Here is a 15,819-nt window from a genome sequence, read left to right as displayed (position 1 = left end):
AAAGTGACATAAATGTGGTTAAACTGGCCAAAAAGTGGCAATAAATAGGTCAAACTGTACAAAAAAGTCTCAAACTGGCAAAATAGTGGCAAAAAAAAGGTTAACTGGCAAAAACAGAGGTTAAACTGGCAACAAGGTGGCAAAAATGGGTTACTCTGTCAAATAAAGTGACACAAAATGGGTTACTCTGGCAGAAAAAAATGGGTTAAACTGTCCAAAATTGTGACAAAAAATAGGTTGAACTGGCACAAATGGTTTAATCTGGCAAATAAAGTGGCAAAACAGGTAAGAAATGGTTAAACTACTACTACTGCTGTGTCGTATTCTATAATGTGTAAGCTTTTATCTGTTGTTTTATTGTTCTTGTTTGTATCTGTCAAGTGACCTTGAGTGTCGAGAAAGGTTCTTATAAATAAAATGTATTATTATTATTATTATTATGAACTGGCAAAAGAAACTGGGTTAAACTGGCAAAAAATGGGTTAAAGTGGCAGAAAAAATGGGTTGAGCTGTCCAAAACCATAGCAAAACATAGGTTGAACTGGCAAAAAATGGTTTAACTGGCAAAAGACAATGAGTTAATCTGACAAAAAGTCAGTTGAAGTGGCAAATAAAGTGGCAAAAATGGCTGTAGGGGCTCATACCAGTTCAAAAATCGGGGTTTGATTCAGCAGGAGTGCAACCTCTGATCAGGCTCAAGATTAGGTGCTCCGGTGTGGGATAACGCTCCGCTATAACCCTCTCCCTCGCTCTCTCTCCTCACTGGGCTCTGTGTTGGTAACATAGCCTACTGATCCCCAGACAGGTGAAATAACACCAGTGTCAGATCAGATATCGTATAAAACTGAGTAGAAAGTAAAAACTGAATCATCAACATAATAAATTCATCACCAGTGGATAATCAGTGCTCAGGCCTGGATGTGTTGAGCAGTGAGTGCGGGCCAAAGGGGGGCTGGGTTAGCACTGTTCAAATGGCTTTAGCACGGTTTGATTACAGATTGCCTAGTGAGAGTGCACCCTTAACTTCACATAACTCTAAAAACGAGACGTAAGGAACACCTGAAGAGTTTGAAACAGGATGAGAAAATGAAACTGAGACTTTTTAGCTCTAAACTGTCCATCAGATAAAGGTGATTGTTCGTCTGGTAGCTGACACAGAGAGCTGACAGAGCAGACGATGATTCCTACACTCAGGTTGTAGCATTTCTTAAAATCAGAGAGGATCCTATTTCTTAGGAGTGGGCGTGGCTTCAACTGACACGCCCACACAATCCTGAGCAGATTTTACTGCCTCAGGATTCATGATTTTGAAGCTTAATTTGACAAACTTAGAGATGTTTTATTTGACTGAAATTTGACCTGGTGGTTCATAACACAGTCATACAACACACAAAGATACAGATATGCTATCACTTTACTGGGGCTGTAACAGTTCTGTCATATTGGCCCGTTGTACAGGAGCTGTTTGAGCCAAAAAAGCCTTTTACCCCTAGTCCAGTGATAGTCAACGCATGGCTCTGGAGCCACATATGGCTCTTTTGTGTCTAAATTTGAAATATGTTCCTGGAAAACCATAAAAAGGGAACTTTGACCTAAGAATTATCCATTGCAATTTGTTTCCCACACTTCTACAGTGGCTTTAATTGTCAGACTTAACTGTCAACCTTTATTTTTTGTCTGTTTATTTCCATTGCCCTTATTTGCAATTTTTTGCACTTTTGTTACCCTTTTTGCCACTTCTAATCCATTTTTGCTGCTTTTAGTTTATTTTTTCCTTTTATCCCATCTTTGCCCCTTTTCACCAGTTTTTGCCTCTTTTATCCTGCTTTTCACAAATTGCATTTTTCCCCTTTTTTGCCACTTTTACCCATTTAAGGTGCCTCTTTCCATTACATGTCTCATGTCATTTTCCCAACCTATTTGCCAATTTTAGTCACTTTTCACTCATTTTCCCCCACCTTTTTGCTGCTTTTTGCCAATTTTTGTCACCACATTTTTGATGCTTTTTTATACCATTATTGCCACCTTGTCATTTTTGTGTCACATCTCACCCATTTCTCCCACTTTTTCTCCACATTTTTTACTTTTTTCACCCAGTTTTTGCCATTTTGTGCCTAATTTAACCCTGTTCACACATTTTTGGCCACGTTTTTGCAGCTTTTTGGCCCTACTGCTAGCTCTAACTTATTTTTATTGCCACTTTCATGCACTTTTCATAATTTAGTTTATGTCTCTTGCAAAGGTAATTTCAACACTTTGGCTCTTTGCAGGGTTGAGTAACACTGCTCAAGTCCATCCCTGTTTGGAAAATGTCTTAACAACAGCCAATTTGAAAGACCATCTAAGCTACCAACCAACAGCTTTCATTCAATGACTTTGAATAGTTTAAGACTCTTAACAGGGAGGTGATTCCTCGTTCAGGAGGTGGTAGGTCCAAGCTGAGAGGGATGTTGCTTGTCGGTGGTGTTTGGACTGTTTCTTCTTCTGTCTGGGCAAAAGACTTCAGGAAACTTTGTCCCAGTTTATGTTGCTCACTCATTCATGCCTTAAACATTTCCCAAACTGAATGTAATCAAGTAAGACTCCTGCTTCCAGAGGAAGGAACAATTAAAGCAGGAAAGTGAATATTTGATTGTCTAAAGGTATGAGAGTAAAATCAGTGGGGTCATAGCTGGGAAGAGCCCAGTCTGGGTGACAGGTCATCCTAAACGGTCCTACACGCAGCCTCTGGGATCAGCTGCCATTCTGACCGTGCTTCCTGACATTGTTGAGATCGCTGCTGATGCATTTCCTCACGCTGTTGGTGAAGCTGCATGCAGCCGGTCGCACACAAAGACCCATCTTTGGTGAATGAATTCATGCAATCGCAGCTGGGAAACACAACACAGGGAGAAAAACCAAAGCGTGGTCAGGCAGCCTTTAGGCTCCTGTAGGTGTTCTGAAGCAGCGACGGTCATCCCCCAGGCTACTCTCCTTCAGGACTGACAGCTGAAGCCCTGCGCCGTGCTGGAGGGTCCACGCTTGTGCCAGATCTGTCCGAAAGAGGTTTTCCTCTTGTCATATTTCCTGCCAGCTGTGCCGCTGAAGAACAGGCAGAGAGGGCAATCTCACGCACAAGCACCCTTGAGAAGTAAAAATCGTGACCTCCCATGATAAAAATCAGACTTCCACACAGACTGGAGTATAAACACAGGATCAGCAGGGCTGAAAATAGCAAAGGCTGAGTGAATGGGGTTATCAAAGTTATGCAACATGGGTTTATTTGGATGTAATTAGTCTTATTAGCCTGTAGAAGCAACAGCCTCTCTGAGTGTTTATGTTATGAAGCGTGTTCATAAGAGAGGCTGCTGTGTTTCTCTTTATCCACACAATGACACCACTTTCTCTGTATCCATAACAATGTCACGTCCACGCACCCACTCCTTCATCTGGGCATTTGTGTTATTCAACAAAAAAAGCTGCAAGCAGTTCCTAAATTTAAACTGTGGACAGGAAGTGGCTCCGTGTCTGTTTCCTGATCCAGTATTGTTCCTCCCCAGGGATCGGTCGTTTGGGATTGTTCACCCTGACAATGGGGGCTGCAGTGGGCATTGTTGCATTGTTTTGTTTCTTTCCTCTTGTGTTTAGCTGACCTTGTGTCATGTCCGCCTCATCAAAGCTGGAGGGAAATGGGCAAAGTGCCGGCTGTGCGGCTGGAGTCAATTAGGAGGGCTGGTACCATTTAAAACTCTGACTGTGAGGTGTGTCAGTGCGTTTGTGTACGTTCCTTTGAGCTGTTTGTGGTAGATATGAAGAAAAGCTGCGTTTTAGAGCTGTTGAACCACGTTGTGATCAGATTTAAAGGTTTATGGTTCATTTCAACTTATACTTAAGAAAAGCTTTCATCCAGAACAACCTCAAAATGTGATAAAAAAAGGAACGACCCCACAAAAATGTCCTACAAATGTATAGACAGACCTTACAGACCTTCTTAGGAGCTTTCGGTCTTAAAGATCAGTGGTTATCAACTGGTGAGTCGGGACCCAAAAGTGGACTACAGGGTCGTTTGTCAGTGGGTCGCTGGTTTCAGGAAAAAAAAAAAAACACCCAAAAAAACAATAAAAGGCAAAATACACTATGTTGCCAAAAGTATTCACTCACCTACCTTGACTCACATATGAACTTAAGTGACATCCCATTCTTAATCCATAGGGTTTAATATGACATCGGTCCACCCTTTGCTGCTATAAAAGCTTCAACTCTTCTGGGAAGGCTTTCCACAAGGTTTAGGAGTGTGTTTATGGGAATTTTTCACCATTCTTCCAGAAGCGCATCCGTGAGGTCACACACTGATGTTGGACGAGAAGGCCTGGCTCTCTGTCTCCGCTCTAATTCATCCCAAAGGTGTTCTATCAGGTTGAGGTCAGGACTCTGTGCAGGCCAGTCAAGTTCATCCACACCAAACTCTCTCCTCCATGTCTTTATGGACCTTGCTTTGTGCACTGGTGCACAGTCATGTTGGAACAGGAAGGGGCCATCCCCAAACTGTTCCCACAAAGTTGGGAGCATGGAATTGTCCAAAATCTCTTCGTATGCTGAAGCATTCAGAGTTCCTTTCACTGGAACTAAGGGGCCAAGCCCAGCTCCTGAAAAACAAGCCCACACCATAATCCCCCCTCCACCAAACTTTACACTTGGCACAATGCAGTCAGACAAGTACCGTTCTCCTGGCAACTGCCAAACCCAGACTCATCCATCAGATTGCCAGATGGAGAAGCGTGATTCATCACTCCAGAGAACGCGTCTCCACTGCTCTAGAGTCCAGTGGCGGCGTGCTTTACACCACTGCATCCGATGCGTTGCATTGCACTTGGTGATGTATGGCTTGGATGCAGCTGCTCGGCCATGGAAACCCATTCATGAAGCTCTCTACCACTGTTCTTGAGCTAATCTGAAGGCCACATGAAGTTTGGAGGTCTTTAGCGATTGACTCTGCAGAAAGTTGGCGACCTCTGCACACCATGCGCCTCAGCATCTGCTGACCCCGCTCCATCATTTTACGTGGCCTACCACTTGGTGGCTGAGTTGCTGTCATTCCTAATCACTTCCACTTTGTTATAATCCCACTGACAGTTGACTGTGGAATAATTCGGAGTGAGGAAATTTCACCACTGGACTTGTTGCACAGGTGGCATCCTATCACAGTACCACGCTGGAATCCACTGAGCTCCTGAGAGCGAGCCATTCTTTCACAAATGTTTGTAGAAACAGTCTGCATGCCAAAGTGATGATTTTATACACCTGTGGCCGTGGAAGTGATTGGAACACCTGATTTCAATTATTTGGATGGCTGAGTGAATACTTTTGGCTATATAGTCTATCTGATTGAAGCCCTAGGTAGACATCTATCCATAAACTTTATTTTGCAGGAAAATTTGTCAATTCTGATTATTTTCTTGGGATTTTCAGTTATTTATCCTGTTATCTTGGATGGAAATATTTTCAAGAAAGTTAGTTTTCATGTGATAATTAAAAAATGTTTTGTCACCTTTCCAAAAAAACAAAACAAAACAAAACAAAACAAAACAAAACAAAAAATCAATCAAAATGTGTTATGATGGTAAAACATAGTGAAATATGATGTTTGCACACATGTCCTCTCAAAGTGTTAACCAGTCTCTTTGTTCAGCCTTTTGTTGTGTTCCTTCCAAGGTTCAAATTTTTGTATTGTTTGTTAAAATATTTTCATAAAAATCCAAAATTTGGGTCCTTACTTCGTATTATAGGTGGTGGGTCCTATGGCAGGACCAGTTACGAATAGTGTTAAATGTAATGTCATTTTATTGTTAAAACATAATAATAATAATATTGTAATACATCTTTACCATATAACTATTACTAATATTATATAACATTATTACAATAACATCATTACATTGCCTCATAAATATGAGGCAAAAAGTGGCAAAAATGGGTTTAACAAGCATAAAATGGGTACAACTGAAAAATAGTGGCCACAAACAGGTTAACCCTTTACCTACTGAGTCTAAAAATGGCGATTTGGACATATTTTGTTATTATGGCTGTAAAATAGTCAGAAAATGCCCTAAGTCTGAGAGCTTTGCTCCCTTTTCCCAGGAGTACTTGAACTTGACTTTTCAACATCTGGTTAATGATTATTACAAATTATATGGAATTATCAGCAGTTTAAAAGAAGAAAAACACAAAAACAGATTTTTTTTATGGCTTTTATGAGAAGAAATGTTGTTATTGCTCATGAAGTTTTGATTTGACATTTGAAATGTGAACCTATACATGTTTAGAACAATCATTTTTTGAGTCTCGGACTCTGGGTGTGCAAAACCCAGTGCAAAAGATAACTATATACATAGGCGACAATTAGTGCAAATAAAGGTGGAAAAATGCATTCTCAACATTCTCAAGTAACATATTGTTATTGCACATGACAGACACTCACAAATGCCACTATCTAACGCTATTTTTTGAAAACCAAACACCACTCTGGCTCGCTCTCCTTTTACTCTCTTCCTTCTCTCTCCTTTCTCACAGGTCTTCTGCCAAAGCTGCTGTTTTCGCAGTGCTGTTTGACATTACCGTAATAAATATACAACACATCATATATTTCTGGAAAGCACAGATTCTCAGCTCTCTGTCAGCGTTGGAATTTTTTAGATTGAACAAACTTTCGAGAAGTTACAGTGTTGAGAATCCGTGTAGTGGTCTTGCAATGCTTCTGGTGTTTTGCTATAAATGCCCATGTCATATGATTGCGAGTACTGTAGTGAACCATATATGTGCGCATGCCCACAATTCTCAGCTCTTCAACGCCATTGGAATTTTTCTGATCGGACAAACTTTGACAGAGTTACGGTAATAATACTCAGGACATATAAAACACAGCGCCAGCGCCGGCTCAGTAGGTAAAGGGTTAAACTGGCAAAAATTGGTTAACTGCAAAATAAGGCAAAAACAAGAGTTAAACTGGCAAGAAAATGGATTGAACTGTCCAAAAAAAAGTGGCCAAAAATGTGTTAATCTGTCAAAAAGTGGCAAAAAAAAAATGGTTTAAACTGGCGAAAAAAGGTTGAACTGGTGAAAGAATGGATAAACTGGCAAAAAGTGGAAAAATGGGTTAAACAAGCATCAAATGGGTACAACTGGAAAACAGTGGCAAAAATGGGTTAAACTGGCAAGATCAGTGACAGCCTGTTATCTGTCTCTGTTTCTCACTGCCTCCATAAATCTTTTTTAAAGTTTCAGTGTTAACTCACATAGTGTTAAATGTAATGTCATTTTATTGTTAAAACATGATAATAACATTGAAATAAATCTTTACAGTATAACAATTACTAATGTTATATAACATTATTACTATGAAATCATTACATTTCTACAATAAAAATCACATTATTCCAATATTACATTTATATTTTTCTACAATATAATCATAAGTTTTCACAGTATTAGAAACACATTACAACAAAACATTTCACGTTCTTTTAATATGAATTACCACGTTAAGATGTGATGATTTGTTGTTAGAACAATAAATGTCTGACGCTATAATGTGGTACTGATTAAATTTATTTTCTCAACGTGGCAGCAACGGGCTTCCGTAGTAATCCAACAGAAACATGAGCAAAGGAATCTCAGCAGTGATCACCGTACAACAGGAAAATCTGAACACATGCAAACTCTTCTAAACACTCCTTAAACACATCTGAATCTCTGCCCAACAGCATGATGGGAAAACTCCATTTGAAATGGCAGTGGGCGGAGCTTATATCAGCTGACTCTATTGAGTTGACACTAACTGGAGATTTTGCTGTGTAAAGCTGAGTAGCAGTGTTCTGAACGTTTATGTTCGGGTCTTTTTCATGCTTTAAAGGTGACCTGATGTCTCTCTGGATTTTCAGGATCTATTCTTTGATTAGAAAAGCTGCAAAAACACAGTCATGCTAACATTTGTGCTCCTGACGTTAAAGACAGGAAAATGTCATCTGAGTATAGTTTACGTTGTTAATTGTCTCTGTGTCAAATGTTTTGACTTCCCCTATACATGAGAGGCTCTTCATAGGTGTGTTGGCTGTGTGTTTGTGTATAGAACCGATGCACAGAAGACCCTGTGCTCCTGGATTGTGTGTGTGTGTATAATGTGTGTGTTTGGTTGTCTAACAGGGATGTTGTGCCCTTCCAGCAGGCAGACGGCTCTATTGTTCCTGTTACAGAGAGAACACCGTCTCCAGTCTGTCCACTCAGGATGTTGGATTGAACCTCCTTAGAAAAAAAAAAAACCTGCCAGCATCACCCGCACCCATTATCCCTATCATCCAGTGAGAACAATGGAGCACCTCCAAACATCCCTTCCCAGGAGCCTCGGCGCTCGGTTCCCACAGTACTGTCCAGTTCTTCAGAGCGGAGCCATTGTTAGACGTCCGACCTGTCCTCTGATTGTTCCCAGGAGGTCGCACACACCTTTCACACACCTAAACGCAGCACACTCCTTGTTAGCAGTCTCTCTTACAGTTTAATTCAGCTGCAGCCTCACAGCCACCTCTCCATCCTCTCAGAAACTTCCAGCAGCTTGAAGTAATTGAAACTCTGAGCATGCACAGCAGAGCGGGTCATTCCACAGATAGCAAACTAAAAGCTGATGACTGGTGATAACACAAGTCTACACTCTATTGCCAATGTAAATCTGGGCCTTATAATCTCCCCCCATTACACAAGAAGGCTAGCTAATGTAGCGGAACTTATCCTGGCACACAGGAAAGGTTATCATCCATTAAGAGAGCGAGAGCTCCAGGGGCACAGGGTGAGATGAACCTTTCTGTTTCATTACTGAACTCAGGAAAGACGGCGGGACTGAATGAGCCAACAACAGAGCGGAGAGTTCGCTCCAAGTCTGCTGAGAAATCACGTGTCTGCATTAAAGAGCTTCCTAAAGTTTTCTCATTTCAAAGTGTTTTATGACGCCAATAACTTCTCGCTCTTTAATCAATGATGGGCTCTTATTGAAGGTTTGGTTCCCTGACCACATCACTGCTCTTGTTTTTAATAATGAGGGCAGTAAAGATTTTAATGATTGAATATGTGGAAACTTTCCTGCCTGTAAATGTCATACGGGGTAAAGGCAACATCATCCTACATCTTCTCTGAGCACCATGCATAGTGAAGGATAGTAACGGCGTTTTTAAGACAAGTTTATTTATAGTCCACAGCTCAAATACAGGGTCAGAATTAAGGCTTTACACCAGCGGTCACCAAGTATGTTTGCACATGGGCCAGATTTAGTCTCGGCAGAAACTCTGAGGGGCCGGACTTTCAAATACACAAAAATGAGATAAATATTCTGGTCTAATTGAAATATATTTAAGTTGTATTTCTATTTTCTTTCAAAAAACAGGACATTTTTGGGCACCCTGGATATTCCCTATTATCTTTAATGCAGCAGGCCACAAGGAGACAACAGAATTGGCTGGGCCCCTGAAAATCCCAGAGAATTGGTGCTCCACAACTGTGATTTACAGGTATTAACTCATTTTGACGCTTTTAACCCCTTTTCGCCTCTTCAACTGAATTTTTGCAAGACATTACCCGCTTTTGAACCACGTTTCCTGCATGTTTTATCCCCTTGTGCCACTCTTATCTATTTGACACTTTTCCTCTATTTTTTGCCAAATTTTAACCCCTTTTCGTTACATTTTTTCAACATTTTTTGCAACTTTATAACTAATTTTGCCACTTTTAACCCGTTTTGGATACTTTCTGCATCTTTAACCCAATTTTTGCCATTCTTTAACCAATTTAAACCACTTTTCCTGCCTTTTTTACTCCTTTTGTGCGACTCTTTTATCCATTTTTGCCATTTTTAACCCCTTCATTGCATTTTTTCTATAGTTTTTACAACTTTAAAACTGATTTTTGCCACTTTTAACTCATTTTTGATACTTTCTGCATCTTTAACCCAATTTTTGCCGTTCTTTAACCAATTTAGACCACTTTTCCTGCCTTTTTTTATCCCTTTTTGTGCCACTCCTTTATCCATTTTTGCCATTTTTACTTTGTGTGCATTACTCTTTGTAATTTGTTTTTGATACTTTTGTCCTTTCTCTTCTTTAACCATTTTTTGCCACATTTTAACCTCTTTTCACCACTTTTTCTTCCATTTATGTTCCTTTTTGCCACCCCACTCCCCATTTCTGCCACTTATCACCCATCTTTACTTTCTAACCCCCTTTTCACCACTTTATCTGGTTTTTTTGCAGAGCTTCTGCCAACCTTAACCCTGTTTAAATCTCTACTAATCATGACAGTACATTTCTGTAAAACCAGATCAAATGTTAAGTTATTCTAAAACCATTTCAGTGTTAATTGTGGGGTGAATTTACCAGCTGTAGACAGTTAAAGCCAAAGGACACTCTTAAAACCACAGCATCTTCTTTTCTCCTTTTCTGAATTTAATGATCTTTCAGGGGCCAAACAGGAAGCTTTGGGGGGCCTGATATGGCCCCAGGGCCACCAGTTGATGATCAGTGCTTTACACTTATACAGGTATACAGGATTTGTAGAGGAAACATGTAGTAACAACCAAAGTATAATACACTTGAATTATTGCAGAGTTATTTCTTCAGAGTCATTTTTGCACAGTTGGATCACTGCATGAAAAGTTGTCAAATTTAGCCTCAGTGTTGGACTTTTCATCCTAGAGCGACTCTCCTCTCAGTAAAAAACAGCATTAAAGGAAAAGTTTGGTATCTTTTAAGTCAGCACTACTCGACCTTTTCAACCCATGACCCCCAAAATGTCCCAGAGACTGGGGACCCCCACCCTTCCCGTTAGTTTTTTTCACACAGCCATGCACATTCAAGAATAGGCGTGTGCAGACAAGGCTGCCCATAAGGGGGGATAAAAAGGAGATGTTTCTGGAGCCCAGCTGAACTGGGGGACCATGGAGGTCTGCAAAATCACGATCCATTGTAAAGTTAAGCTGTGATGGTCATATATTTTGTTGTTTTACCTGGAGAAAAAAACACTCTTGCACAGCAGCATGTTTTTTTGTTTATCCATGAGTGCCATAGGATCTAGGCTTTTAAAAAATGGATTATAGGATTTAAATGGGTTAAAAATGGCAAAAATAGGTTTAAAAAATGATGGAAAATGTGGTGAAATGGGTTAGAAGTTGCAAAAACAGGCATAAAAAGTGGTACAAGGGGTTAACTCTGACAACACTGGCTTAAAAGAGATAGAAATTGGCTAAAAAGTGTTGAAGTGAGACTGAAAAGTGGGTAAAATAGGTTTAACTTGGCAAAAATGGGAGGCAGAAAAATCTTCAGGAAATGGCAGAAATGGGTTAAACTGGCATAAACTGGCAAAATAAATGTGAAATATGGTTAAAATTGGTGTAAAAAGTGGTGAAAAGGGGTTAAAAGTGGAAATAAAGGATAAACAGAAGCAACAATGGGCAGAGAGTGGCAAGAATTGATTTAGTAAAGGCAAAAATGGGCAGAAAAAGTGGCGAATTGGGATTAAAAAGTGGCAAAAATGTATTTAAAGTGGCAAAATTGGGTGGTGGTAAAATTCGGCATATATATTTTTTTTGTATCACATTTGATACATTAGGCATATAGGCAACTGCTAATCCACTGGAGGGCATTTTCATCATTTATCAAATTGTATTTATTTTTATTTCTTTAAGTAATTCATGGATCATGTTGATTAGATAGAGGTCTCATAAAAGTGTGTATCAAATATGATACAATAGTCATTAAGGGGTTAAAGTGGCAAAATTGGGTGGAAAAGGGGGTAAAATTGCATAAGAAGATGGGGAAAATTGGTTTAACCTGGATAAAATGGGTTAATTGAGGCAGAAAAATAAGCAGAAAGTGTCAGAAATGGGTAAGACTGGCAAATATGGGCAAAACAAAAAGTGAAAAGTTGTTACAAATGGGTGTAAAAAATGGTCAAAAGGCACTAATAGTGGCAATAATTGATCAACAGAGGCAACAATAGGCAGAAAGTGGCAAGAATTGAGTAAGAAGTGGCGAAAAACAGGCAGAAATGATGGTGAATTGGGATTAGAAAGTGGCAGACATGGGTCTAAAGGGGCAAGACGTGATGAAAGCTTGTTAAAATGTGGCAGAATTGGTACAAAGTGGAAAAAAATGGGTAAAGAGAGGAAAAAATGCGCACAAATTACACAAAATTATGAAAACTGGCAATTAATAGTGGCAACATTTGGTGGGAAAAGCGGTTAAAAAGTTGCACAAATAAATACTTTCAACATTAGAACCCAATAAAAGCTTTCCACACTTTTCAGCTCCAAAATGTAGGAACTGTTAGCCAGGATGCAGATCAGGGCGTTCATCATGCAAATCTGGTGGACCGGACAGATTCCACGTCTATCAGGCAGATCAGTTTTTCAAAGCTTCTAGCTGAAACATTACTTCCTGTTCGGGGAATGTTCAGACCAATCAGCATCCTTTAAGAAGAGTGATACGTTAGCTTCAGTCATGATTTAGGAGTTCAGTAAGCCTGTGAGCACTGATAGAGTGAGTACCTCTGAGATAGTCACAAACACATCAGGTTAATCAGAAGTGAACTTTATTTATTAAAGACTGTGAGCTTTTCTTGGCATTCACAAAATTCATAAATGTTGAATCAGAATGAATATTCTTAAGACTGGACTTTTAGAGAAGTAGGACTACTTTCCGAATCTTATTAAATCTAAATGTAAAAAAGAAAAGCAAGCTTTCCTTCCAGGGACAAAGTTAAATTTAGCCCTCTGTTGTTCCACTGATGCTGTATCAGCAGGAATGTTTTCACATAGCTGACTGTTGTTGTACATGTAGCTCTTTAGTCATGACATGAGATTAAAATTACCAGCATGACTAAATATAATCTGTATTTAAATCCTTAAACGGGGTCTATACAGTCTGAATAATCAGCTCAGAAATCCCAGCATGCACACTGCTATATTTACCCAATTAAAACCTAATCCCAGTTGAAGAGGTAGATTTATCCACAGTGGGCCTTGATCTTCAGACATGGTTCAGCTAATCTAGTCTACAATACTGGCACTGAGCTGATATTTATTATTCATCAGCGCTGATGGTAGACAGGGAAGGATGCACTGATTTCAGGTGAAAAATACTTTGAAGGATTTTTGTCAAACTTTGCACACATGCTGCAGTTATCGTCAAAAGTCAGGCCCGGATGTGAACGTCAGGAACAACAAACACTCCTGTAGAAACAAAAACAACAACAATGCATCCAGGTTGCATCTTCTGTGTAGTTTGACACCCTAATTCTCAACAACAGGCTCCCAATCTTTGTATCATCAGGGTGACATTTAACAATTCCCTGCATTATAGAAATCTTCTGTTTGCATAAAATGAAGCTAGCCTTGCTAGGCTAACTGGGCGAATTTCCTTGACATTTAACCACATTAGTATGTCAAGTCCTATTAAAAGGATAGCGATAGAAGAGTCCATACTGACACATAGGGCCAAGTCAACAATCCTTTATTCCTTGTTCGCATAAGAGAGACAGAGCGCTTTGTTTCATTGCAGCAGGTTCATTGTGACCCTCTGCCTCTCCAGACTCCTCCAATCATCTCATCAGCATCCAGGACCAGCTCCTCAGTTGTCCCGCCTTCATCACGTCCTGCTTCGTGACCCTCTGCCACTACCACCAGTGTCTAGACTCCATTGGAGGGGATTCCTTTACTGGTGTCAGCGTCACTACCAGTCTGAGTGATGGAGTCTGATCCCAAAGACATTATTTATTTACTTTATATGTGTTTGAAATGTAAATGCATCTCATTTTTGAAGGGTCCTATGGATACAGATATAACAACAAACAATACAGAAACAAACACAATTATACAGTCCTTATGAAACGTACTCAACCCCTTGGATGGTTTACCCTTTTATTCATTTTATAAATCACTCATTGTCAATATTATTTGCCTTTTTTTGGACAAAAAAGTACAAAAAACCTCTTTAATGTTAAAGTGAAAACAGATTTCTACAAAGTAAAGTCAATTAAACAAAAATATGTAATACAAAAATAGGTGACTGCATAAATATTCACCCCTTTAAAGTGACTGACCTAATTCAACAGAGGTTCAGTCAGCTGGTGCTAGTAGTCTCACTAGCAGTGAAATGATGATCACCTGAGTACAGTGAATATGTCTCAGTGATTGTTGTATAAAGACACCTGTGTCTGGAAGGTCTAGTCATTGGTTAATCAGTAGTTCTGGCTACCATTACACCATGAAGACAAAAGAACACTCCAAACAACTCAGAGAAAAGGTTACTGAAAAGTATAAGGCTCTGAACATCTCCCAGAGTTCAGTTAAATCCATCATGAAGAAATAAAGGAATATGTCACACGCTCACAACACTGAGTGAGCGTGCAAGAAGGAGACTAGTGAGAGAGGACACCAAGACCCCTATGACTACTCTGAAGGAGCTCCAAGCCTCAGCAGCTGAGATGGAGAGACTCTGCAGACAACAACTGTTGGCCGGGTTCTTCACCAGTCAGAGCTTTATGGGAGAGTGGCAAAGAGAAAGACACTGATGAAGAAAACTCAGATTCAATCTGGACTAGAGTTCACCAGAAGGCATGTGGGAGACTCCATAATGAGACCAAAATGGTGCTATTTTGCCATCAGGCAAGACCCCAAACACACCATCCCTACTGTGAAGCATGGTGTTGGCAGCATCATGCTGTGGGGTTGCTTCTCGGCAGCTGGTCCTGGAAGGCTTGTTAAGGTAAATGATAAAATAACCATGGCAAAATAAAGAAAAAAATTATTAAATTATTATTAATTATGCAGTCACTTATTTTACCTATTTTGGTAAAGAAAAGCCAAATTATATCGACCATGATTGATTCAAACAGTGATCCTCAATGCGTGGCTCTGGAGCCACATGTGGCTCTTTTGTGATGATTTGTAGCTCTTAAATGTCTAAATTTGAAATATTAATCCCCAGAAAACCTTAAAAAGGAAAATTTGATCTCAGAAATGATCAATTTATCAGTTTGTTTCCAAACTTATACAGCTGGCTTTAATTGTCATCCTTTATTTTTGTCTTTATATTTCCATTGCCCTTATTAGCAATTTTTTGCCCCATTTTTTCTTTTTTTGCCACTTTTAATCCATTTGACTGCTTTTTGCCATTAAATGCCACTTTTCCCCCCATGTTTGCCACTCTTTACCCATTTTTCCCACCATTTGCATCCTTTTGCCCATTTTTGCCACCCTTAACTCATTTTTTTTGTCATTTCTCGCCCAAATTTTGCCACTTTCTCCCCATTTTTGTCACTTTTCACTCAGTTTTTGGCATGTTATGCCATTTTCACCCCTTTTCACTCTTTTTTTTGGTCGCTTTTTGACCAGTTTGCCCCCTTTAGCTTATTTTTATTGCCATTTAACCCATTTTCACCACTTTTCACCACTTAGATTGTGACTCTTACAAAGGTATTTTTCAACAGTTTGGCTCTTTGGTTGAGCAAGGTTGAATAAAACCGATTTAGATCATCAATAAAAGGTTAAAACATCTGAGGGGGTGAATACTTTTTATAGGCACTGTATGTTACATTCACAAATAGCTCATCCATTCTCACCAATACCCTTTACCTTAGATGTCCAAAATTATTAGAAGCCTGACGATCCAGTAAGTTTACATCAATAATAACCTACACTGAGTGATTTATAGAAGGTCAAATGTCATACAAATAAGCTGAAGGAACATCACACAGAAATGAAAAGCATGAGCAAATGTTTTAAGATAGATTGTTTTTTTCCATAGA

This window comes from Cheilinus undulatus, linkage group 16 (genome assembly GCF_018320785.1).
Source record: "Cheilinus undulatus linkage group 16, ASM1832078v1, whole genome shotgun sequence".
NCBI lineage: Eukaryota > Metazoa > Chordata > Actinopteri > Labriformes > Labridae > Cheilinus > Cheilinus undulatus.
This window is presented reverse-complemented; position numbering follows the sequence as displayed.